The 25,959-nt window shown below is 35.6% G+C and overlaps 1 non-coding gene across 1 annotated transcript; it reads left to right on the forward strand.

Moving 5' to 3' along the window:
• The first annotated feature begins 9,086 nt into the window (after positions 1 to 9,086).
• Positions 9,087 to 9,193, forward strand: LOC129903970 (small nucleolar RNA R71). The gene has a single exon (XR_008770334.1). It is a non-coding gene; the product is annotated as a small nucleolar RNA R71 (small nucleolar RNA).
• The last annotated feature ends 16,766 nt before the right edge of the window (positions 9,194 to 25,959 follow it).

Consider the following 25,959-nt stretch of genomic DNA (forward strand, 5'->3'; position numbering starts at 1 on the left):
ATTTTGATGCTGAGGTCACTATTGGCGAATGTGAATGATACACGACTACTAATTGTGCATGAGCTTTCTTGCATATTTATGTGTGGTGTAGTGATTCTTGTGATTGATCCGTGTGATACTTGGGATTCCTGACTTTGATGATTAAACTGTGGTCGTGGAATTCTTTATGAACTCTACATTGGGCTAATTTATGTGCAGGTTGTAGCTATGGAGGTTCGGTTGGGATAAAAGGAGTTCATGTATTGTATTAGATTTGCCTAGTTTTTTAATTGATTTGCTGAGTACCATATTGATGGCGCTCACTCTCAGTTTCTACACTTGTGTAGGTTTCGAGTCTAGCCTAGGAGTTTGAGTCATTCCTTTTTCATCCGAGGCTTTGAGGTGACTTTGAGAGGTAGTCGATTGACGCCGGACGATTTTCCTTATCCCTTTACTTATGATTTGTTCTATTTGAGACACAAGGATATTTGAGACTTGTATTTATCTTTTATTCTATATTTACTAGGGGCTTGTACATATGACAATCAGATTTTAGGAGGTTAGTTGAGATTATTTATGACTTACACATTTGTATATCTAATCTATTTAGTTATTTCCATACTACTTTTAGTAATTGTTGGGTTTAAGATAACTTATTCTGATGAAATAGGACAAGTGTCGTCATTCCTGATTTTAGATCATTACAAAATGGTATCAGAGCATCAGTTTCATAGGTATTATGTGTGTACAAAGCCAAGTCTAATAGAGTCTCAAAGATCAATGCTGAGTCGTTTGTTACTTATCTTCAAGAGGTTGTGGTGACTTTTAGGAAAAATCTTCACTTCTTGATTCACTATTGTGGTTTCTTGGCCTAATATAGTTTCTATAGCTTCACTCTATTCTCTCACTTATAGTGATGACTCATGCTTGGTTCTACATGCATGTAGTTAGGATGTCATCGCGGGGTTTTGAAGTTAGATATGGTACTAATGCAAAAGTGATAGACTTATGGAAAGGATGTGTGGTCAGACTTGAAATGCTCTGTGCTTTGAAGAGATTAAGTAAGTTTATGGATGAACAATGCATCTTGAGGATATTCGTATGATAAGGATGAAAATTGGTTTGAGAGATCTTATGAACATCTTATCTTTTCTGCTTAGTAAGTCAGAAGTGGGAATAGTGCTTGTGTGGCTTATACGATAGCAAAAGTGGTTTGATAATTAGGAGTGCTATAATTAAGGGAATGACTATGTAATGAGCACATTAACTTTGGAGACTACAGTTATTAATGTTATCCTAACAAGAATAGGTTGCTTAGTGTATGATGAGAAGGATGTTGCACCAACCGGGATTAGAATTTCTGCTGTGGTTTTATAAAATAGGTGTATCTCATAAAAGGGTTATAATACGATTACTACCGTGGTACTATGTTTACTTGGTTAGGTATATAGGCTATGTTACTTCTACTATCGATATGGCCTATAAAAGGGTGCATATTGCTTTCAGCCAGATGCTGAATGATTTTGGTATTGTGTTGCAATTACTTAAGGAGTTGAAAGGTGTGGGATATAGGAGTATGAACTTCTCGACAGGTATGATATGTTCTAGTTGTGGATCTAGCAGATGTTCATGATTATTTACTATGATATATGGAGGAGGAGATGTCACACTCTGAGACTACACCCTGGATGTGGCCAGCACTTAAAAACTTTTACTGTTCCCAAGTGAACCACTTGGCCTGGCTAACTCACTCAATGGAAGACTTAACTCGATAAAAGAGTTTCATCAAGTGGGAATTTTAAAATAGTCCCATCAATCTTTAAATAATAACTTAAAGTACTCATATAGAGATATAAGTCAATATCATTACTCAATAATGAAAGTTGTATTTTCAAAACAGGCTATGAAAGACTAAACATAAATCCACTCTACTCAGTGTATGAAGCCTATACTAACTACTAGGAAGGTGTTGAGACAATCCCACATCTACATCAAGGAAATAATGAAATAACATAAAGCTAAAAATGAAGGAGCTCCTTTGAATACAAAGAGGTCTCACCAAAAACTAGAGAAAATAGATCCTCAATGGTGCTCTTGTTGATGATCTCTAATACTTGTATGTGCATCATAAAATGATGCAGGTCGAATAACGTTAGTACATCAAATGTATGATTATGTAAAATGAAAAAAATAAAACTTACATCAAGATACTAAACTCAAGAAATCAACTCTGAAAGTAACTCAACTCGATAAGACATGCCATATAATGAAAGACAATGCTTTAAAAGACAGAAGATAATAAATGCAATCAGTATATGAAAATATAATACTTTACTTCTTAGGGAGTTTTTCTAATTGACAACCATCACATATGAGCTAGTGACGATACAACGAAGCGATATCATTGCTACATCCATCCAATACTTTGCTAGGGTAAGGGACGTCACATCATCTCTAAATCTATAAAAAAAGTCCTCTTTTTGGGACAATGAGGAGTCACCCAAATGAACGGCATGATCCTATCCTACGCTGGCTACGTAGTTTATGGAGATTGAGTTATTTAAACTCTTGCCTAAGTCGGTGCTCAATACTACTCCCAAAATGTTATTATGCTCATATACATCAAGTGAGTGAAATACTCAAAATAGATCTTACATTGGAATTTTTCATCAATTTACATCCACTCTTCTTAACTCATCTCTTCTCATAAAGAAAGGTAACATCTCATCTCAATAAATGTATTTAAAAGTGTACATTAACTTCTTGACTCAATATAAAAAATAGAGGTTTAAAATGCATTAATACTCATGCTTGAGACTAGACATCAAGAGACTCCTTCAAACTCAACATCATACTCAACTCATAATTTATTTAATATGAACAATCAAGCTCTTTTAACATCAACAATGCATAAAATACTTTAGTGCAAAACTCAACTACAATTCATGTGAATGAAAACATGAACAAACTCAAGAATTTATATAAATAACTCAAGAATTAATTTTAATTAAATTGAAAACTCAAACTCATACCTCAATTTGACTTTATGAACATGTAGGGCACAAGGACGAACTTAGTCCAGTGTTCTGATAGCCTTACATACCTAGAAGAATTAGATTCTTGAAAAACACTAGCTTTCGTGGAGGAAATCTCTCATCTTGAAATCTTGGTGCTTGATCTTAAGAAAAGAAACACTTTTTAGGGAGTTCTTAGAGTGGAAGAACTTGAGAAAACTTTGGGTGGAAGGCTTCTCTTGATTCTTTGAAATTTTTTTGACTTGGAAGTTTTGGGGTTCTTGATGGAGAGGAGGAACCCTAAGTTTGTTCTGAGAGAGTTTCTTGAGGCTATGATGGTTAGATTGATGATCATGAGAGAAAAGCTGGTTATTAAATGATATACTCCATGATTACCTGCATACAACAACCAAACCCCATAAGCACCATCAATTTTTAACTTCAACCATGAGATATACACAAACAACCGACCACCCCATACTTGAACGTTATCATAGAATGCATAACATTTTAAGGTCCTCATACTTCCCTTTTTCAATAAAGTTTACCAATATGCATTATCAAATACCAATAACAATCACACTTGATGACTACATTTGATCCTCTACTCAATAATTCAAGGCACAATCAATTTTCATGCATCAATAATCCCACAAGGGCATTCAAGCTTCCTTCTTTTTCATTACCATTACGCACAATCATTTCCTTAATCCACACTTCATATATTACTTTAAAATGTACCCTATTGTCTCTACTCAAGAATTCAAGACAATCCCATTTATAATTTAACAATAAAACCACATTTAAACAATCATGCTACTCAAGAATTCACACAATTTTAGCATATGAGAACAAATACCCCCATTTTTCATCATTACCCAAGTTAGGATTTCAATTCAGTAAGATTCAATAAAAATAGGCACTCAATAATATATTCAAGGAGCTAATTTCTTCCCACATGAAACTTATCTTTTTAATCAATAAGAAAAATTAATGCCTTAAGTCCACGACACGAACACGTCGCAGACTCAACTATGATGCGTGCTAAAAAATAAAACATAGACGGCGCCAATTTTTTCACCCAGGTCCGCGACACGGAGATGTGCGTACTTTACTTAGGACCCAAAAATCTCAAAAGTTAGAAATACTTACCTAGGAAAGTTGTGTTGTGAAGGAACGAGTCTGTGACGCCCTCCTGTCGTGGACTCAACTGTGCTGAGCATTTTTCTTCTTCTTTTTTTTGTTTTGTTTTTTAACTAAAAATCAACCTAAGACTAATTTTACAAGAAAAACAAAAGAAAGATGTCATCTATCTTAAAAACAAAATTAAAAATAAAATTCTAAGTACTAAATTTAAGCACGGGTTGCCTCCTGTGTAGGTCTTGATTTAATGTCGCGGCATGAATCAACTCCTTCCTCACTAATTCTCTAACTCCAATGCCTCTTCCTCGCGATCAAAATTGTTCCCAAAATAGTGTTTAACTCTTTTCTCATTTGACCAAGAATTTCATTGTTTTCGTTGCATTTCATAACTCAATAGGTCCATGTGATGTCATTCTCACAACTTCAAAGGGCCTGCTCCACTTAAACCTCAAATTTTCTAGAAAAAGTCTCTGTCTAGAATTAAAGATAAGTACTTTTTTTCCTGGTTTGAATATGCGAGTGATGATGTGCTTGTCATGCCATCTCTTGGTCTTTTCTTTGTAGAGTTTGGCATTCTCATAAGCATGTAGCCTAAACTCCTCTAACTCATGCAACTGATCCTTTCACTTCCTAGCTATAAGCTCTAGATCTAGATTAGACTTCTTTATGGCCCAATAGGCTTGATGCTCTAGTTCAATGGGTAGGTGGTAGGCTTTTCCAAACACTATATGGTTTGGTGAGGTCCCAATGGGTGTATTGTATGTAATCTTGTAATACCAAAGTGCTTCATCTAGCTTAATGGACCAATCTTTCTTTGTCGCATTTATTTTCTTCTGCATGATTTGCTTCACCTCTCTATTAGACACTTCAACCTATCTACTAGTTTGAGGGTGGTATGCAGTAGCTACCTTATGCCTCACTCCAAATTTAGTCAGAAGATTCTTCACTATTTGATCTATAATATGCTTACCTATATAGCTGATAATAGCTCTAGGCGTACCGACCTGGTGAAGATATGCTTCTTCGGAAATCTGCTCACTATTTTTGAATCATTGGTGGGAAGAGCGATGGCCTCAACCCACTTGGACATGTAGTCCACTGTCAACCAGGATGTATTTTTTCCCATAAGAGGGTGGAAAAGGACCCATGAAATCCATACCGTATACATCAAAGATCTTGACCTCTAGGATATCGTTCAATGGCATCTCATGCCTCCTTGATATAGTCCCCATCCTTTAACTCTAATCACACCTCCTAACATACCTTGCAAAATCTTTAAGAATTATAGGCCAAAAGAACCCAGACTGAAGTACCTTGTGAGCAGTGTGCTCCCCTCCATGATTGCCACCATATGGTGATGAATGGCAACTATGTAACACTTGGTGCACCTCATCTTCATGCACAAATCTTTTGATCATTCTGTCAGTTCCCTTTTTGAACTAGTAGGGCTCATCTAATATGTAAACCTTGGCCTCATACATCAACCTCTTCTTTTATTGTGCTATTGCGTGTGCCTGGTGGGACGACTCTACTTAGTAAATAGTTGACAATAGTTGCATACCAAGGATATTCAGTCACCTCCAAAGCTAACAGTTTCTCACTTGGAAACTTCTCTTTGATTTGCATTTATTCACCAAAACATGATGAACTCTCAAGTTTTGACAAATGGTCAGCAATATGATTCTCATAGCCTTTGCGATCCTTGATCTCTATGTCAAAGTCTTGTAGTAGCAGGATCCATCTAATAAGCCTTGGTTTTCCATGTTTCTTGTTACTAAGAGCTTCATGGTTAGTATATACAACAACCTTAGTACCTTCTAGATATGACCTAAACTTGTCAAATGCATACACTAGTTCCAACATCTCCTTCTCTATGATAGTGTAGTTTGCCTAGGCTGAGTCAAGAGTCCTTCTTGCATAACAGATGGAATGGAAGATCTCGTCTTTTATTTGTACCAATATTGCTCCCACTTATATTTCACTAGCATCGCACATGAGCTCAAAAGGCAACTCCCAATTAGGATCTATCAAGATTGGGGCTTCAGTCGACATTTTCTTCAGGAGCTTAAATACTTGCATATAATTGCCATTAAAATCAAAATTTACCTCCTTTTATACAAGACTGTACATGGGTCTAGAAATATTTGAGAACTATTTGATAAACCTCCAGTATAACACAACATGTCCTAAGAAACTGCTACACCCTTGACTGAAATTGGAGGAGGTAGTTTCTCAATCACCTCAATCTTTACTCTGTCAACCTCTAGATCTTGTTTGGACACTTTGTGGACTAACACAATCCCCTCATTGATTAGGAAATGATATTTTTCCCAGTTTAGGAAAAAATTAGTCTCTTCACGCCTTTCTAAGACCCTATCCAAGTTTTGCAAACACAACTCAAAGGACTCTCCAAACACTAAGAAGTCGTCCATGAAGATCCCTATAAAATCCTATAACATATCATGGAAGATCACCATAATACACATTTGGAAAGTTGTAGGAGTATTTCATAGTCGAATGGCATACACTTGAAAGCATATGACCTATAAGGACAAGTGAAATTGGTCTTTTCTTGGTCTTCAGGAGCAATGGTGATCTGGTTATATCCCGAATACCCATCCAGGAAGCTGTAATACTCTTGCCTAGCCAACATGTCTAGCATCTGATCAATGAAGGGAATTGGGTAGTGGTCTTTCCTTATGGCATAATTGAACTTGTGATAGTCCATGTAAATGTGTCATCCCGTGATTATTTTGGTGGGGATCAACTCATTCTTATCATTGGTGATCACAGTCATCCCACCCTTTTTAGGCACACGCTGGAATGAACTTACCCACTTGCTATATGAAATGGGGTATATGATGCATGCATCCAACCATTTAATTATTTCTTTTCTTACCACATCTTTCATCACATGATTCGGTCTGCATTGTGTCTATTTAAATGGCTTATGCCCCTTCTCCATGAAAATTTGTACATACACAAAGGTGGCCTAATCCCATATAGATCATCCATTTGCCTTCCCATGCTTTCTATCACCTTTTGAGCACCTCTAGATCTATTGTAACCTAAACTTCAGACAAAGAAGAAAAAAGGATTACAGGTAAAATATTATGGTCACCCAAAAAGGCTACCTTGGGTGGGCTAAAAGTGATTTCAACTCCAATTTAGGAACTTCTTCAATTGTTGGTTTGGGTGAAGTACCCACCACTCTATCTAATGGCTCCACGTGCTTCTTCAAAATACTTACATTTAGAATGTCTAACTGACTTGCCAATTCCTTTACTTCAACATCACCTTCAATATCTTGACCTAATAACACTCTCTCCAAAGGGTCTTCTGCTAACACACACTACGCTGCCACTTTTTCATATATCATAGTTATTGCAGATAGATCCTCATAAAAAGTAGGCAATTTCAATGCCTGATATATATCAAACACCTCCACCTTATAATGTGCTCTCATAGTTAATCTCACAGCAACTACATCAATCAATGCCCTTTCTATTGCCAAGAATAGGCCTCCGAAGATGAAAGGAACCTCTGGGTCAGGCTCAAAGTCTAGAATGAAAAAGTCCATGAGGAAGATAAGAGATCTCACTTGGACTACAACATCCTAGATTATACCATCTGGCCTAGCCATAGAGCGATCCGCCAATTGAAACAAAATTGTGGTAGGCTTAGGGTCTCCTAGACCCAAATTATTGAGCATAGATTTGGGCATCAAGTTGATACTTTCACCCAAATAACAAATCCCTCTAGCATTGCTACACTAACCAATAGTTACCTGCAATGTGAAACTTCCAAGAGCATTCTTCTTGGCTGGGAGCTTGACCCTGTTTAGAATTCTAGAACTGCACCTCTTAGTGAGTGCCACTGTCTTAAACTCTGCCAACTTGCTCGTGTTGGTCACAATGTCCTCGACATATTTGGCATATTTTAGGATACCCTGCAAATATATCAATCAGAGGTAATTTAATATGTACCTATTTCAGCAAGTCGATGAACTTTTCAAAGCACTCTTCCTCCTTTTTTTTGAACTTTTGTAGGAATAAAGGAGGTGGTTTTTCTTTTGGTTCCCTGTGAGCTTTTGGTAAGCTAGATTCACCTTCTTCAACAACCTTTTCTTTACTTTTTCCCTCAACAACTATGTTTTGAGGATCCAACTCAGCTAATATATGACCACTACTGGACTCACAATATTTACCTGAAACCACCTTGCTAGCGAGAGTTTTGGGCACTAGCTAATTGCCCAAGTACTTCTCCAAGTTTTGGGTTGCTAACTGATTTTGGCGAACCTCTGCATCCATCTTAGCTTGTTCAGCCATGATTTATTTCAACATATCCTCAACACTCATGTTTCCTGATTTTCCTGTTTGCTGACTACCCTGGCCTTGTTGATTATAATGTTCTCCACCTCATTGTGGCCTGAATTGGGTCTTCTCGAGGTGCTGATTTTGGTGATTTCCACCCTATGAGAAATGGTTCCTCCAACTGGAGTTATAAGTATTACCATTGTTCTGGTGATCTCTATCCCTTGGTGCATTACACACAAAGTTAACTGATTCAGGATTTGTTCCATAATTCTTAGACATGTGTTCATTACTGCCACACACCTCGCACCATGTTGCTTTCTGTTGTACCACATTTATTGGAGATTGTTTCTATCCAATGCCAAGTTATTAAAATGTATGGTCATCATGCATTGCTGAAATTTAAGCTATCAAGGCTTTCACAACATCAACTTCCAGCATGCCTGCCTATTTCTTCACCACAAGCCTAGAGCTCCCTCCATTCCACTCAGGATTTCCCTGAGATATGTGACTAAGTTGTGCATAGGGCTCATCATATGTCTTTTCCCAAGCCTATCCACCTACATCAGATTCAAGAAGAATCTTGGTGATGGGTTCCAACCCTTCAATAAAGGTATGGACAAACACCTCATTAGCTTGATGATGCTGAGGACAACTAATGAGTAAAGATTTAAATCTGTCCCAGGCTTGTTACAAATTTTCCCCAAATTTCTATTTGAAACTCAAAATTTCACTTCTCAGATTTGTTGTCTTCCCTAAGGAGAAGAATCTAATTAGAAACTTTCGAGCCAAATCATCCTAAGAAGTGATTGAGTTTGGCAGCTCCAAATTCAACCACCTCTTAGATTCCCCCAACAAAGAAAAGGAAAACAAGGTTAAAACTCACATAGTCCTTTGACACTCAAGTTGTTGTATAAGTGTCACTGATCTCCAAGAAGTTCTATAAATGAACTTGGGGATCCTTCTATGGCAATCCAGTGAATTGACCATTAGTGTGCAAGAGTTGCACCATATTCTGGGTCAGTTAGAATCTACCTCCAGCAGACGGTTTTTGGATGTTGTTGGTAACACTTGTGGTTCAAGGGATTGCCACATCCCTAATCGTTCTTGCTGCCATATTCACATGAACCTCATTTGGTCTCTTTATAGGTACCTCTTGATCAAACTCTAGGTTGATTTGTGGCACAGCATACTGCAAAGCCGCTCTTCTCCTTTGTTGATGTATAAATCTTTGAGGCTCATCTAGCGGCTCTACAATTTCCCCACTCCTGTCTAGTGTACTATTTAAGGATACCTAAAAGAAATCACAACTAAGATAAAATTCTCAACACTAGCACATATAAGAAAGAAACTTTAAAAAGAACCGATTGCCAAATTTAAAGTCCCCAACAACGGCGCCAAGAACTTGTTGCTACCAAAGAACACGCAAGTATATGCAGTCTCATAAGTAGTAAAGTGATTCTTTTTCAGAGATGGATTGTCGAACCCAAAGGACTTTAGTTAGGCTTTTAATTTCTTTTCAATGAACTAAATTAATTGTATGTTGTAAAGAGTGGAGATGGTTTGTTTTTTCTAATTTCAAAAAATTCTAAAACCTACTTCTAAAGACGATTCAATGTTTTCACTACAGATTTAATCATGTCTAAATGAATTCCATGGTTGTATCATTTATAGATATCAGGCATAATATTCCTTACTTTGTCATTTAATGGGTCATTAAATTACTGATTTACAGGGTTGATATTACAATTATGGTTTTTCCACCTCTAATTCCCTACCTTTATTGACAACCTAACTACATCGTTGAGAAGGGATAGGCATGAACCAAAAGAAATGCATTAATGTTATCATCCTGTTTAGAAACCAAATATGGTGCATATGTATGTGTCATGGACATCCTATACAAAAATCATCCTAGTTAACCCTAGAAGAAACATGTTCCCTAAATTCCATGTTCTATCTCTTATTCGTCTTCCGAGTTCAAGGTAGACAATAAATTTACCCTAATGTTGGCTAGACATTAAAATAGTAAATTTAAGAATGCAGAGTAATCATGAACAACAACCCATTATCAACCAAAGCAAAGTAATATTACACCATAATATTGTGGCTACAACCCTATAATAGGAAAACTTAGTCACTCATAGTTTGAATCACAAGACAAAAATATTTTATGAACATTCAACAAGTAGAAATTAAGGAAGAAGGTAAGAAATAATAACCCTAATAAGTGTTCTCTGTTGTTCCCCCCAAAAAATGAATGAATAATAAAATTACAAGTAGCTATTCATAGTCTCAAAAATCACAAAAATCCATAACTAACACTAAAGTCCGCGACGCGGACTTATTTCATTCCTTCACAGTTTTGCAATCTTCACCTCCTCGATAAAATTAAAACTCCCATCAACCAGGTCTGCTAAGTGCTATCGCGGACTTGGCATGGACTCAACTAGTTAAGCTAAGATTTCTATTTAAATTCAGGCCTTTACTCCTGGAGCATCTGCGCGATGCGGAGCTGCTTCCTTCTAGTATAAATTCTGCAATTTTGCTTCCCAACTTCACTATTATATTCCTACTTTCCATCTCATTCCTCGATGATACCTTTTTAAAGTCCATTCTTCCATTGTTAGCCCTGAAAGCACCTATTCATGTTGGTTAGATCAAAACACATATAAATGTCTCTATAAATAAAATAAACTTAGGGAATTCGTTCTCAACTAGACTACAAATATGGGCTATGTTGGCTATTGGGCGCATAAATATGCCCAAGATCAGAGACATTGAAATGTTTGACAAATGAAATACATATTTTTCAATCATTAAGCTTACTTTTGGCTTAAAAGGTCATATGTATGCTACGATGAATTATACATTGTTTGGGTATTAAATACATAAATTGTTTAACTCATGTATATTTGATTTTGTGTCAATACACATTTTTTTCTTCAAACTGATTTATCCTGTATTCTATTCCAAAGTTTTAGGACATTCTTAGATATAAAAGCTCAAAATTCGAGTCTTATAAAGTACCCCTCAATGTTCATCCTTACATATATTAAAATCACTCTAGTTTCATAGTTCGATTGTTTTCAAAAATAAAAATAAAAATCATTCGATTATCATTCAAATTCACGTTGACCTCATTATTCTCGAAAATTATTTTTTTCACATCAGTTGTTGATAAAGTAAATGAAATATTTAATTGATTTGGAATCAAATTCCAGTTTTAGGAATCTTTTATTTTAAAAGAGATTTCCAAAATAAATTTTAGAAAAGCTAGTTGGTGTTGAGTTTTGAACATTCATACCTTTCTTTATTCACATAGTTCACTTTGTTCAAAATCTTAAAATTCATTAATGTCACACCCCGATCCTACACCCTGGACGTGGCCTACACTCAAAAATCATTGTTGGTCCAAAAAAAACCTTGGCCTAGCTAACTCACTCAGGAGAAGACTCAACTCAATAAAAGAGTAACTCAAGTGGTTTTTTATAAAATATTTTCATCAATCTCTAAATAATAACTGAAAGGATTCAATTAAAAGTATAACTCAGTACTATAACTCAATAATCAGAATCGTAGTTCAAAACAGAATCTGAAAGACTCAAATGACTCCACTCTACTTAGTCTATGAAGCCTCTAGTAACTACTAAAAAGGTATCGAGACAAGCCCACGGCTACCTCAAGAACTAACATAATAAAAGAAAACTGATAATGAAGGAGTTCCTCTGAATGCAAAGAGGTCTCACCAAAATCCAGAGAAGGTAGATCCTTAACGTTGTACATGTTGATGATCTTGAACACCTGTATCTATATCATAAAAGAATATAGGTGAAATAGCGTCAGTACATGAAATTTACGATATGTAAAATGGTTGAAAAAAAACTTACTCAAGATACTCAACTCAAGGAACTCAACTCTGAAAACAGCTCAACTCAATAAAACATGTAACAAATTAAAACAGTTCTTTAAAAGAAATACAATAGTAAATTCAACTCAGTATATTAAAATATGATACTTTACTTCTTGGACATCACAACACCAGATACATATAAAAGTCCTCTTTTAAGACAATGAGGAGTTGCCCGAATGAACGACGTGATCTTATCCTATGATGGCTACATAGTTTATGGGCATTTAGATATCTAAACTCTTGCCTAAGTCGGTGCTCAATACTCCCAAAATACTTATTATGTTCATATACGTCAAGTGAGTGAAATACTCAAAATACATCTCATCTAGTCTCATTAGAATTTTACATCAAGTTAGATCAACTTTTCTTATCTCATCTCTTCTCTTAGATATAGGTAACATCTCATCTTAGTAATGCATTTTAAAACATACATCAACTTCTCAACTCAAATTCAAAATAGACATTTAAAATATATTAGTACTCACGCTTGAAAGTAGACATCAAGGGACTTCTTCAACTCAACTCTTTCTCAATTAACCATGACAATAATCATTCTTTTAACATCAACAATGCATAGAATATTTAATAAAAAACTCAACTAGGGTTCATGTGAATGCAAACATGAATCCATAAACTCTAAATCAACTCATCAGGTATAATATAATATACATACTAGAATTTGATAAGTAATTCAATAGATACATCATTAATTCACTTTATCAGAATTGAAACTCAAACTAATGACTTAATTTGATTGTAATAACATGTATGGCACGAGAACAAACTTAGTCCAACGTTCGGGTAGCCTTACATACATGTAATGATAATTATCTAGTCATAATTCGAAAACCTTGGTCAAAAACCATGAACCCTAGCTCTTCTTCTTCTCTCCAATTCTTGCTCTCAAAAGTTCTAAGTGTTAATGAGAGAGAAAACCCCTTTGGGTACTAATAAGGGACTAATACTAGTCCTAAAATAGGGGTTAAGTTTGGAAAAGGTGAGAAAAGACCAAACTAACCCTCATTAAATTTGTGTTTGGGCCGTCTAGGGCACTTCTACGGAACGCAAAGTCTTCTAAGGACCGTAGAAGGCCGGTCATAGAAGCGTAGGTCCAAAATTGGATCATACTGGAAATTGCACAAATAGGTCTACGACCTCCTTCCTACGAGTTGTTGACCCTTAGATGGGTCATCTAACTAACTCATAGGAAGGATTATGAGGTTTCTTTGAAGGTGGAGTCTACCTGCCACTTCCTACAGATCATACAAGGACTTACAAGTCACCATTATGGGTCATAAAAGTGGTCCTTGACCACTGGATTTTGACTAAGTGTCAAGGGTTCCTACAATCGTCTTCTACTCGACGGGTCATCCTGCTCTTGTCCTACACACAAGTGGGTTTGAGTTTGTGAACCTTATCTACGAGCCTCACCTACGGTTTAAAGGAACTCCTACGGATCATAGAAGACACCGTAGGGTGGGTTGAAAGAATCTCAGATTTTTCTAAGTGTTGGGAGGGACCTAAAGGTGCCTCCTATGAATCATAGGAATTCCTACAGGTCGTAGGACCCTACTAGTGGTCACTAGGCATAGATATCCTTCAAAATTCCTCTTGGTTCTCAAACTTGATATAGGATAGAATAGTCAGGGTGTTATAATATCTCCCTCTTGGGATCATTCATCTCTGAATGATGACCAAGTCAAGAATTTACTCAAGGCACAAATATAATGCAAGGACTTAAAACATCAAACTCAAGAATAACTCACTCAATTATTCAAACACAAAAAGGTTCTAACTTGAAGATAGGAGTAGGAGTTTTACCTTTAACATCGGCACTACGAGAAATGAATAGATGTTGGTACTTGGCTTTCATATCCTCCTCGGCTTCCCATGTATCCTTCGCAATGAATTAGTTTTGCCATAAAACTCTGACTGAAGTGACCTCTTTGGTCCTTAGTTAATGAACTGGATGATCAAGGATTTGGACCGAAATCTCCTTATAGGACAAGCTATCTTTCACTCTAATGTTTTCTGTAGGAACAATGAGTGAAAGATTTCTTAAGCATTTCTTAAGCATGGAGATATAGAACACTGGATGAACGATATCTAACTATAGTGGAATCTCTAACTCATAGGCAGCATTGCCAACTCTCTTGATAATATTATAAAGGACCAATGTAACGAAGACTAAACTTTCCTTTTTTCTCAAATCTCATAACATCTTTCATGGGTAAAACTTTTAAATACACCTAATTATTTACCACAAATTCCATGTTTCTTCTCTTAACATCCGTGTTAGATTTCTGAATGCTTTGAGCAGTTTTCAACCTTTCCTGAATGATCTTCACCTTCTCTATATCCTGATGAATTAATTCTAGCCCTATCAACTCAGCTTCACCAATTGTTAACCAACTAATTGGTGATCTATATCTCCTCCCATAAATATCCTCATATGGAGCCACCTGAATACTTCAATGGAAGTTATTATTGTATGCAAACTCAATAAGCGGTAAGTGGTTATCCGAATTACCTTTGAGGTCAATGAAATAGGCCCTCGACATATCATCATGAGTTTGAATTATACTTTCTACCAAACTATCTGTCTAAGGATCGAAAACGGTACTAAGATTCACCTTCGAGCCCAAACCTTTCTGAAATGACTGGCAAAATTATGCAGTAAATTGAGTACCTCTGTCTAAAATGATAGAAAAGGGGACTCCCTATAATCTGACTATCTCTCGAATATACAACCTTGCATAATCCTATTTTGAATCTATTAACATGCAAGAAATAGGATGATTTGGTCAGTCTATCAATAATTACTCAAATTGAATCATACTGTCTGCAAGATTAGGGTAAAACTCTAATGAAATCCATATTGATCATCTGTCACTTCCATTCTGGAAAAACTATATTTTGAGCTACACCACAAGGCCTTTGATGCTCAAATTTTACTTATTGGAAATTCGAGAACTTGTATACAAATTCTGCTATGTCTCTCTTCATACCATTCCACCACTAGGCTTCTCTCAAGTCCTAGTCCTACTTTGTAGAACCTAGATGAATGGAATATATGGAGCTATGGGCCTCGGCCATAATTCTATATTGAAGATTGATAATACTTGGAACACATAATTTACCTTGATACCTCAACACTCAATCTCCCCTGTGGTAAAAAGCAATCACTTTCTGTTTATGAAAATCTTCTTTCAATTAAAGGAGAATAGGATCGTGATCCTTCTTTTCCTTAACTTCAACAACTAATGAAGACTTAGCCCCATTTTTAACAATTACACCTCCCTCATCAGAGTCCATAAGACGAACACCCAACCATACAAGTCTATGCACTTCTTTGGCCAACTATTTCTTCTCTTCCTCAACATGGAGGGTACTTCCCATGGACAACCTGCTAAGAGCATTAGAAACAACATTAGATTTACTTGGATGGTTGAGAATACTCATGTCATAATTCTTGAGCAACTCAAGCCATCTCATCTGCCTCAGATTTAGCTCTTTCTGGCTGAATACATATTGTAGGCTCTTGTGACCTGTGAACACATTCACATGCACGCCATAAAAATAATGAACTCAATTCTTGAGAGCAAATACTACTGTTGCCAACTCTAGATCAGGAGTCGGATAGTTCTTCTCGTGAATCTTAAGTTGTCTGGAAGCACAAGCAATCACTTTATCTTTCTACATCAATACATAATCCAATCCAACTCTAGACGCATCGATATAGTTTATGAAACTATTTATTCCCTTGGGTAGGGACAAAATTATAGCAGTAGTCAACCTCATTTTCAATTTATGAAAACTATTCTCACAAGCATCAAACCATTGAAACTTAGTCTTCTTTTAAGTCAACTTAGTCCACGGTGATGATGTGGATGAGAATCCTCAATAAACCTCCAATAATAACCATCCAAACCCAAGAAACTTCTTATATCAGTCAGGGATGTGTATCTGAGCCAGTTCTTAATATCTTTAATTTTCTGTAAATCCACTCGAATATCATCACCAGAAATAATATGTGCCTAAGAATGCCACAAATGCAAGAAAACAATAACATTTCAAAAACTTAGCGTATAAATCTTTTTCCTTGAGATTTGGAAAACAATTCTGAGATGGTTGGCATGCTCCTACTCATTCCTCGAATAGAACATAATTACATCAATAAACACAATAATAAACATGTCTAAGTACTACTTGAACACTATTCATGAGGTCCATAAATATTGCAGGAGCATTACTCAAACCAAAGAACATAATTAGAAACTCATAGTGACCATATCTGGTTGTAAAAGTTGTCTTCAGGATGTCACTTTCCCTCACTTTTAATTGATGGTAGCCTGATCTTTATTCTATCTTTGAGAAAGAAGTGTCACTGTTAAGTTGGATGAACAAGTCATTGATTCTTAGAAGAGGGTACTTATTCTTATGGTAACCTTGTTTAGATTACGGTAATCAATGCACATCCTCAAGGAACTATCTTTATTTCATAAAAATAGGATAGGAGCACCCCAAGGTGAGACACTCAGCCTAATAAACCTTTCATCTAAAATATCTTTCAACTACTTTTTCAAATCTTTTAACTCTGTATGAGCTATCCTATTGGTGGAATATAAATAGGTTGATTATTGAGAAAAATATCTATTCTGAAGTCTATCTCCCTATCATGAGGGACTTTAGGTAAATCCTCAAGAAAGACTTCAGGAAACTTATTTATTGTAGGGACTGACTGAAGGGATAGTGTCTCCATACTATCATCTCTGACTCGAACAATCTGGTAGATACACCCCTTGGTAACTAACTTTTTTGGCTTAAGGTAAGAGATGAATTGAACCTTAGGCAAATCTGGGGTACCCATCTACTATATAACTGGTTTATTTGGAAATTGGAACTTAACAATTTGGGTTCTATAAATAACTAAGGCATAATTAGCATACAGTCAGTCCATGCCAAGAATGACATCAGTCAACTATGACTAATTCCACTAAGTCTGCAAAAGTGTCTTTATGGTAGATGGAGACTATATAATCACCTAGAATAGACTCACCGACAGTAGTAGAAACACTGAATGGTTCTAAGAGTCATTCAGGAAGAATTAAAAACTTAATAGCTATATAAGGAGTCACAAAAGACAAACTAGCACCTGCATCAAGTAACGCATAAACATCATGAGAAAAGACATGAAGCATATCAGTGACAATATTTGGCGAGTTCTCTTGGTCGTGGTGATTAGCCATAGAACATCCACCTTTCCTCGAATTAGCACCTCTCTAATTACTTCTGTTTCGTGCTGCTGTCAAAGAAGATTGGGCTCTATTTCCCCATCACTCTGTCTCCCTATTGGACATTATCTATGGAAGTGACCCATTTTTCCATACATTTAACAAGCATTGGTGCCAACATGACACTCTCTCAGGTGGAGCTCACTACACTTACCATAATGTGGTGCCTGCATAGGACCTTGGGACATACTTCCTTAGGACTTAGAATCCTGTGATCTGAAATTTTGGTTACCTTCAGATCTATGGATATTGCTTCTATTAGTTGCAGGTGCACTAGTTATCGATGGTGTATAACCAGAAGACCTCTTCTAAAAGAAAGAACAGTTTCCATTTCCACCCTTCTGATGGTTTGACTCATTTCCTGTGGATTTAGCCTTCTTACTTTAATATTCCTCTCTATCCTTCTTTTTATTAGCCTTAACTTGTTGGGAATATACCATAAATCAAGAGGTTTCCATATCTGAGATAAGTAAATCAGCCTGACCTCCTTCTTCACATGTCTGCCCAAACCGAAAATAAACTTTCTCATTTTGGATCTCACATTGGGAACTATCTCTAGAGCATAGCTAGAAAATTGAATGAATTTGAGGTTATACTCCTTGATAGTCATCCCTTCCTGCTTTAAGTTCACAAACTCCTCTACTTTGCCTCCCTTAGCTCTAACAAAAAGAATTGGTCTAGGAATGCACTCTCTAACTCATCCAGACTGCAAGCTCAATATTCTCACCTCTACTTTCCTACCACTAGTTGTACTAGATGTTAGAAACATCTTTCAGCTGGTACAAGACAAGTTCAACTCCCTATATATCTGTAGCATGCATTGCCTTCAAGATCTTCCACGTGTCATTAATAAAGTTTTAAGGATCTACCTCAACTTTGGATCTAGTGAAGACTGGTGAGTTCATCCTCAGAAAATCATGAATCCTATTTGCAGCAGACAACTCTTGAGAACTTGATCTAGGCACTAAAGTATTCTGATGACCAGACTGTGCAACAATCAACTATGTCAGCATAAAAATAGCTCCCATAAATTCAGCCTCAAAAGTCATTACGGGTTGCATAGTCTGTGGAACTTTCTGAGTTCTATTATCAACCTCATTCTCATTCTCAACAGCTAGAGCTCGATTTCGGGTCTACATACTGGATGGTTGTGGAATCTTATCCTCAGTGATGTTCCTCTAGCTCAAAGTTTTTTTGGAAGGCAAGATATAAAATCATGAAAACCACGAATTAGAAAGGGATTTCATAGAGTTAAACTCTATAGCATGAACTGGAGTAGAAAATAAGTAAAACAATTCCTAAAGTGTTGTAGCCTTTGATTATAGATGTGGTGCACTTCACATCGATGAGAATGAATTTACTAGACGCGACTTCATAAACACCCTGGGACTCTTGAACCTTAGATCTAATACCAAATTTGTCATTCCTCGAGTCTACACCCTGTACATGTCCGACACTCAAAAACTATTATTAGTCCCAAGTGAAACCTTGGCCTAGCTAACTTACTCAGCGGAAGACTCAACACAATAAAAGAGCAACTCAAGTGGGCATTTTAAAACATTCTCATCAATCTCTAAATAATAACTAAAAGGATTTAATTAAAAGTATAACTCAATATCATAACTCAATAATGAGAGTCGTAGTTTAAAACAAGCTCTGAAAGACTTAAATAAGTCCACTCTACTCAGTCTATGAAGCCTCTACTAAATACTAAGAAGATATCAAGACAAGACCACGGCTACCTCAAAAATTGGCATAATAAAAGAAAATTGATAATGAAGGATCTCCTCTAAATGCAAAAAGATCTCACCAAAAGCTAGAGAAGGTAGATCCTCAATATTGCACCTGTTGATGATCTATAAAACATATATCTTTATCATAAAATAATGCAGGTCGAATAACGTCAGTACATAGAATGCAAAGTATGTAAAATATCTAAAAGGGAACTTACTCAAGATACTCAACTCAAGAAACTCAACTCTAAAAATAATTCAACTCAATAAAGCATGTAATAAAGTAAAACAGTGCTTTAAAAGATATACAATAGTAAATGTAACTCAGTATATAAAATATAATACTTTTCTTCGTGGAAAATTTTTCTAACCGATAACCACCACTTATAAGCTAGTGACGATACAATCATACGCTATTATTGACACAACCTTCCAATGCCTTGGAAGGGTAAGGGACGTCACATCACTAGATCCATATAAAAAGTCCTCTTTTGGGACTATGAAAAGTCGCCCGAATGAATAGAATGATCCTATCCTACTCTAGCTACGTAATTTAATGGGGATTGAGTTATCTAAACTTTGACCAAGTCGTTGCTCAATACTACTCCCAAAATACTTATTATGCTCATATATGTCAACTGAGTGAAATACTTAAAACGCATCTCATCTAGTCTCATTGGACTTTTACATCAAGTTACATCAACATTTCTTATCTCATCTCTTCTCTTAGATATGGGTAACATCTCATCTCAGTAATGCATTTTAAAATATATATCAACTTCTCAACTCAATTTCAAAATAGATATTTAAAATGTATTAATACTCATGCTTGAAAGTAGACATCAAGGGACTTCTTCAACTCAACTCTTTCTCAATTAATAATGACAATAATCATTCTTTTAATATCAACAATGCATAAAATATTTAATGCAAAACTCAACTAGAATTCATGTAAATGCAAACATGAATCCATGACCTCAAAAATCAACTCACCAAGTATAATATAATAAGCATACTAGAATTTGATTAGTAACTAAATAGATACATCATGAATTTACTTTATCAAAATTGAAACTCAAACTCATGGCTTAACTTGATTGTAGGAACATACAAGGCATGAGGAAGAACTTAGTATAATATTTAGATAGCCTTACATACCAGGAATGACAATTATCTAGTTGTAATTCGAAAACCTAGAAGCCTAGCTCTTTTTTTTCTCTCAAATTCTAGCTGTCAAAATTTCTAAGTGTTAATGAGAGGAAAAACCCCTTTGGGTACTGATTAGGGACTAATTTTAGTCCCTAAATGGGTTGGGTCAAGTTTGGTAAAGGTGGGAAAAGACCAAACTAACTCTCATTAAATTTGACTCTAGGTCGTCTACGTGCACTTCTACGAACTGTAGAAGGCCAGTCGCAGAAGCCTAGGTCCAAAATTGGACCTCACTGGAAATTGCACACATGGGTCTATGACCACCTTCCTACGGGTCGTAGACCCTTAGATAGGTCATCCTTCAAACATATAGGAAGGGTTCTGAGGTTTCTTATGAAGGTGGAGTCTACGAACTACTTCCTACAGTTTGTACAATGACTTACGAGTTGTCATTATGGGTCATAGAAGTGGTCCTTGACTACTGGATTTTTTCAAGTGTCAATTGGTCATACGATCGTTTTTTGCCGATTGTACACCACTCGACGGGTCATCCTTCTCACTCGTCCTGAACGCAAGAGGGTCTGAGTCTTTGAGCCTTACCTACAAGCCTCACCTATGGTCTGTAGGAAATCCTACGGATCATAAAAACAACTTGTATGGTAGGTTGGAAGGAACTTAGATTTATCTAAGTGTGCGAGCAACCTATGGGTGCCTCCTATGACTTGTAGGACTTCCTACAGATCTTAGGAGCCCACTCGTGGTCACTAGGCAGTGATCTCCTTCAAACTTCCTCTTGATTCTAGAACTTGATCTAGGCTAGAATAGCACAGGGTGTTATAATTTAAGGATCAATTTTGTTCATTCAATCATATTTTTAGAGTGTCCAATTTTTCAAATCTTGGAGAAGTTTATTTTGAGCAAAATAAGTGTTTTCTATTTTATACATTATTTTTGGTTAATAATATTAAATAAACTCATATTTTTTTCCTTGAGTTGTTCTTGTTTCTCATAAAAGTTGATTTGGATTGTTATCAAGTTTACTCACTTCAAAGATCAAATCAAGGTTGTTTCAAGTACTTAGTAGTAGAACATTCATGGTCTGATTTTATATCTCAATTTTGCCAATCACAACTATTTGAACTACATTTGACTTGATTCCTGCTTAAACAAGATACGTAGGCACCATAACGGCTCAGTCATGTTTCTCATAAGGTTTCCATTATTTTACAACAGAAACAGGGGCAAATATTATTGAGAGGGTCTCAAAAAATTCCACAAAGAAGACATTTGTTAAAAGATTGAATACCAGAGTTTGTTGAGACTGAAATAGGGGCAAATTGCTTTCAAAAAGTCCTCAAAAATTCCTTCAAAACTACACTTAGACACTAGATTCTTGAGGTCCCACTCTGAGTTTGTCTACTATCACAACCCAAGCCTAGGGCCTAGACGTGACACAGTGATCAAGAACCCAAAGGATTTCAACCAAGCCATCTTAGCATACATTGCATACATAAGGTAAAAAAAACATCATAAGATAAGTGAAAGTATCAACTCAATATAGAAGTCAAGGAAAGTAACTTTAACCAAAGGTCCAACATGGACTTACATCAACTTAAAATGTATAATCAAGCTTCTATTCTAGACATTGATGGGGTCTTAGGACAAGATCCTAGCTCACCCAAATCATAAGAGAAGTCAAAGTAGCAACATAAAAGAAAAAGTCATTGTCCTCGGTGAATGAGGACTCACTAACTTCGGAGAAATAAGCAACTCTAGCCACGAATAGAATGGTCGTTGTCCGCTCCTACATTAAAAGACAATGTAGGCAAAATATGGGTTAGTACATAGAAGGTACTAACTATGTGAGTTATGCATGAACAATTAAAGAAACGTGAGCAATATGATATAAAATGTATGACCAACATAATGGGCATGAATTAACTTAAAGCATTTGAAATATCATGTAAACTATGGTCAAGCATCATGAACTTCAAATAAACTTTTCATCTTTACATAGGATAAGACCTTTAACCGACATCTTAAGACCATGCGATCTGTAATATGAAATCCGATGTAACCCTCACATCGATAAGAGAGAGGCTACTTGCCAAGGTAGAATCCATGAGAAACAACTTTAACCTCAATACCTATATGTGGATCCACTAGCTAGGCCATAAAAGCAACTTGCGTGGACAATATAGTTTGGGACTTTAGGTTGCTACTAGGATTCCCTTGGGTAACTAACTACATTACTAGACAGAACCCCACTTATAAGTCCTCTCGGTGATTAGTCAATATCCTTGTGGAATTCATTAAAATATATGAACATCATCATTAACTTCATCATAAAAATAATTATAAGAATAGGTCATTAACTTTAGTGATCCATAAGAATACATATCTTTGATGAGAATTGTACTTATCAGCACATAAACATGATTGTGTGAGAATTGTACTTGTCACACCATAATAAATTCATTGGATCATAATTGATCATCAACATAACTTTCATTATTTAATCATCAATATTAACTTCATTCGTAAAAGCTTTCTTCTAAAAATTATTGAATTTATAATCAACTCATGAAAAATCATCTTTAAATTTCATAATCATACTTGAAAGTAACTTTATGCATGACCATTCATAATTTAACTTGAAATCATGCAATTCATATAGAAACATGCTTATAATGATCAATAATAACATCTAACAATAAAATTGAAATAGACCAATGCAACTGATCAATACTAGGGTTAATAGACAATTGAGAATTTAGAAAAACTTTGAGAAAACCTTGAGACTCCATGGGTAAAAGGAACCTATGGATCAATCCCCACATACGTTGGTGAATTTAGTCAAAAATTAAAGAAGAATTTGATTACTTTTTAAACCCTAGATTGGAATTTGGAGGAGAGCTTGAGAGGATTTGTGATCTTGCCTTGGGAGAATTTAGGTGAATGAATTAGAATAGAGGGAATTTCAAAGGGTTGGGTAGTTATAGGCTTGAACTTGGCCATAATAGTGTCTAGATACGTTGGACAAAATATTTCTCTGTATTAAAACTAAATTTTGAACCTACGAATCCACTTCTACAAGTCATTCTCAAGTCAATGGATCGTAGACTTAAGTCGTCATTGCAGGCTTGAGGAAGGTTTAATTTCAGGGCCTCTGAATTTGAGACTACGAGTCATGGTTACAACTCATCATTGTGATTATGAGTCATCAACTCGACTTGTCCTACAGTTCTGAGAAGACTCTGATTTTTGGGGTTTCTGATCCTTTCCCACGAGTCGTATCTACGACTCGTCAAGAGGACTACGAGTCATAAATTTCACTCGTCCTGCAGGTCTTGAAAACCTATAAAATAGTGGTCTATGAACTTTTTGTACGACTCATCCACAAGATGATGACTCATCTTATTGGGTCGTAGGACTCTTCTGAGTTTTGGTCTTGGATAAGACCTTGGGATTCACTCTACGACTCGTCCCTACAAGTCATAGAAAGGGCTATGAGTTGTAAAGTGACTTGTTATCTTGAGGACAGGTAACATTTTGAGAGATTTTCTTTGGTTCCAACTTTTTAAATTTTAGGGCCTTACATATACACCTTTGTATTAATTTTTATACATGATGTTATGTTCAGTCGATATCTTTGATTTTCTTTGTCTTGCATGCTTTTAAAAAATAAAAACAAAATTACATATTTTTGTTTTAATTTTTTTAAATTTGGGTAGTCCTCCCTTCAATGTGGCTCACTGTTTTTCATTCCTGTTATTTTTCATTCAAAAAGTACATTTATTGTTCAAAAACATATATCTAATACCATGTCGGCACGAACTTTGACCATGTGATTCTCATCTAGTGAGATACATAGGCATTCCTTTTAGGATTCGGTATTTCATATTCAAAAATTTCAATATTTTTTAGAATCATGTTTTTTGGCTTAGTTGATGCCAACACAGTTAAAGTGTGCATATGAATGAACAACCACTACAATGGAGTGGACTTACTTTGGAGTAAATCATAGATTCTTTTGATACCTCTCATTTCTAATTATGTTACACTTGAAAATATTCTCTTGCATGTATTCAAGATAAGAACAAAGCTAGCATCATTGTTTCATGTGCCTTGTGCTGTGAGGTTTTAACTAAATTTAATTGTAATGCATTGTTGATCTAGAACTTGACCTAAACGTTATTGAGGAAAACTTATGAGTAATATTTGATTTGAATAATGACCATAGGCCTTTTGACTCATTTTTGCCTTTAAAAACCACATAAAGTGATATTAATCCTTATCATGTCCCCATTTTGAGCCTAAATACTTTTTTGACAATCATATTTTTAGCCTATACTTTTTGTAAGTGCTTATATGCATTATTCCTCTCTTGCTCTGGCCTTGTTTAACACACTGAAGACATGCGAGTGACAAAAGAAGATTCAAAGTTCAAAATTGTCAAACACAACAGTTGCAAAGTCCTTGAAAGTCAAGAATGCAAAAACAATTTCCGAACAAGAAGAAAGAGTTGATTGCAACAAAAGAAGAAGAATACTCCAAACAAACAGGAGAAACTTCAAAAAATGATGAGAAGGGAAAACAACTTAGATAAGCTAAACATAAAATAAGCCCAAAGCATAAAAGGAAGGGACGACAAAGAGGATCAAATACTAAAAGCATAACAAATATTGAAAGCACAAATTCAGTGCAATGCTCAAGAATGTCCTCAAATCAAAACACTTTAAATGTGTATAAATTAGGAATTTCTTTTAAGTGAAGGCACTTGAAGCATGATTTTGGGTCTAGTTCAAAGTCTTTGTTTGAATCAAGATGAACAAATTTTTTCATTACTTAAGTACACTTGAGGTACCATTTGAAGCCATATAAGAATTATCTCGAAGTCAATCTCATTTGAATAGAAAGTATTGTAAGAAATTTATATGCAATACTAATTGTTGGTGCTGGTTATGGTCAAAACATGATTCATCATTTAAAAAATAAAAATGGGTTGACACACATATTTTGATACTTTTCAAAGGAACTTCTTTGACCATTCGCCGTTAAAATTGCATTTTTGGGTCTTCATACCCTTTAAAATGACACCTTTTAAAGTTGATTTTTCATCTCAAATAATTTTTTTCTTTTTAAATTTGGTTTGTCATGCCGTTCAAAATGACACTTTTAAGAATTGATTTTGTCATTACATTTTAATTGACATCTTTTTTAAAATTCCAGATTTAACTATGTTCAAAATGACGCATTGAATCATCACCTTGTTGGCTGTTCATACAAAATCAAGTTTGCACAGTTTATGTTGCATTTTTATAATAGTTACTGCTAACAATTTTGTTACAGAATTTGTGATACACAATTCATTGATAGTTCAAGTTAGGTCATCACCACCCTTCAAGTGACATTTCAAGT

The sequence above is a fragment of the Solanum dulcamara genome, chromosome 1 (assembly GCF_947179165.1).
Source record: "Solanum dulcamara chromosome 1, daSolDulc1.2, whole genome shotgun sequence".
Lineage (NCBI taxonomy): Eukaryota > Viridiplantae > Streptophyta > Magnoliopsida > Solanales > Solanaceae > Solanum > Solanum dulcamara.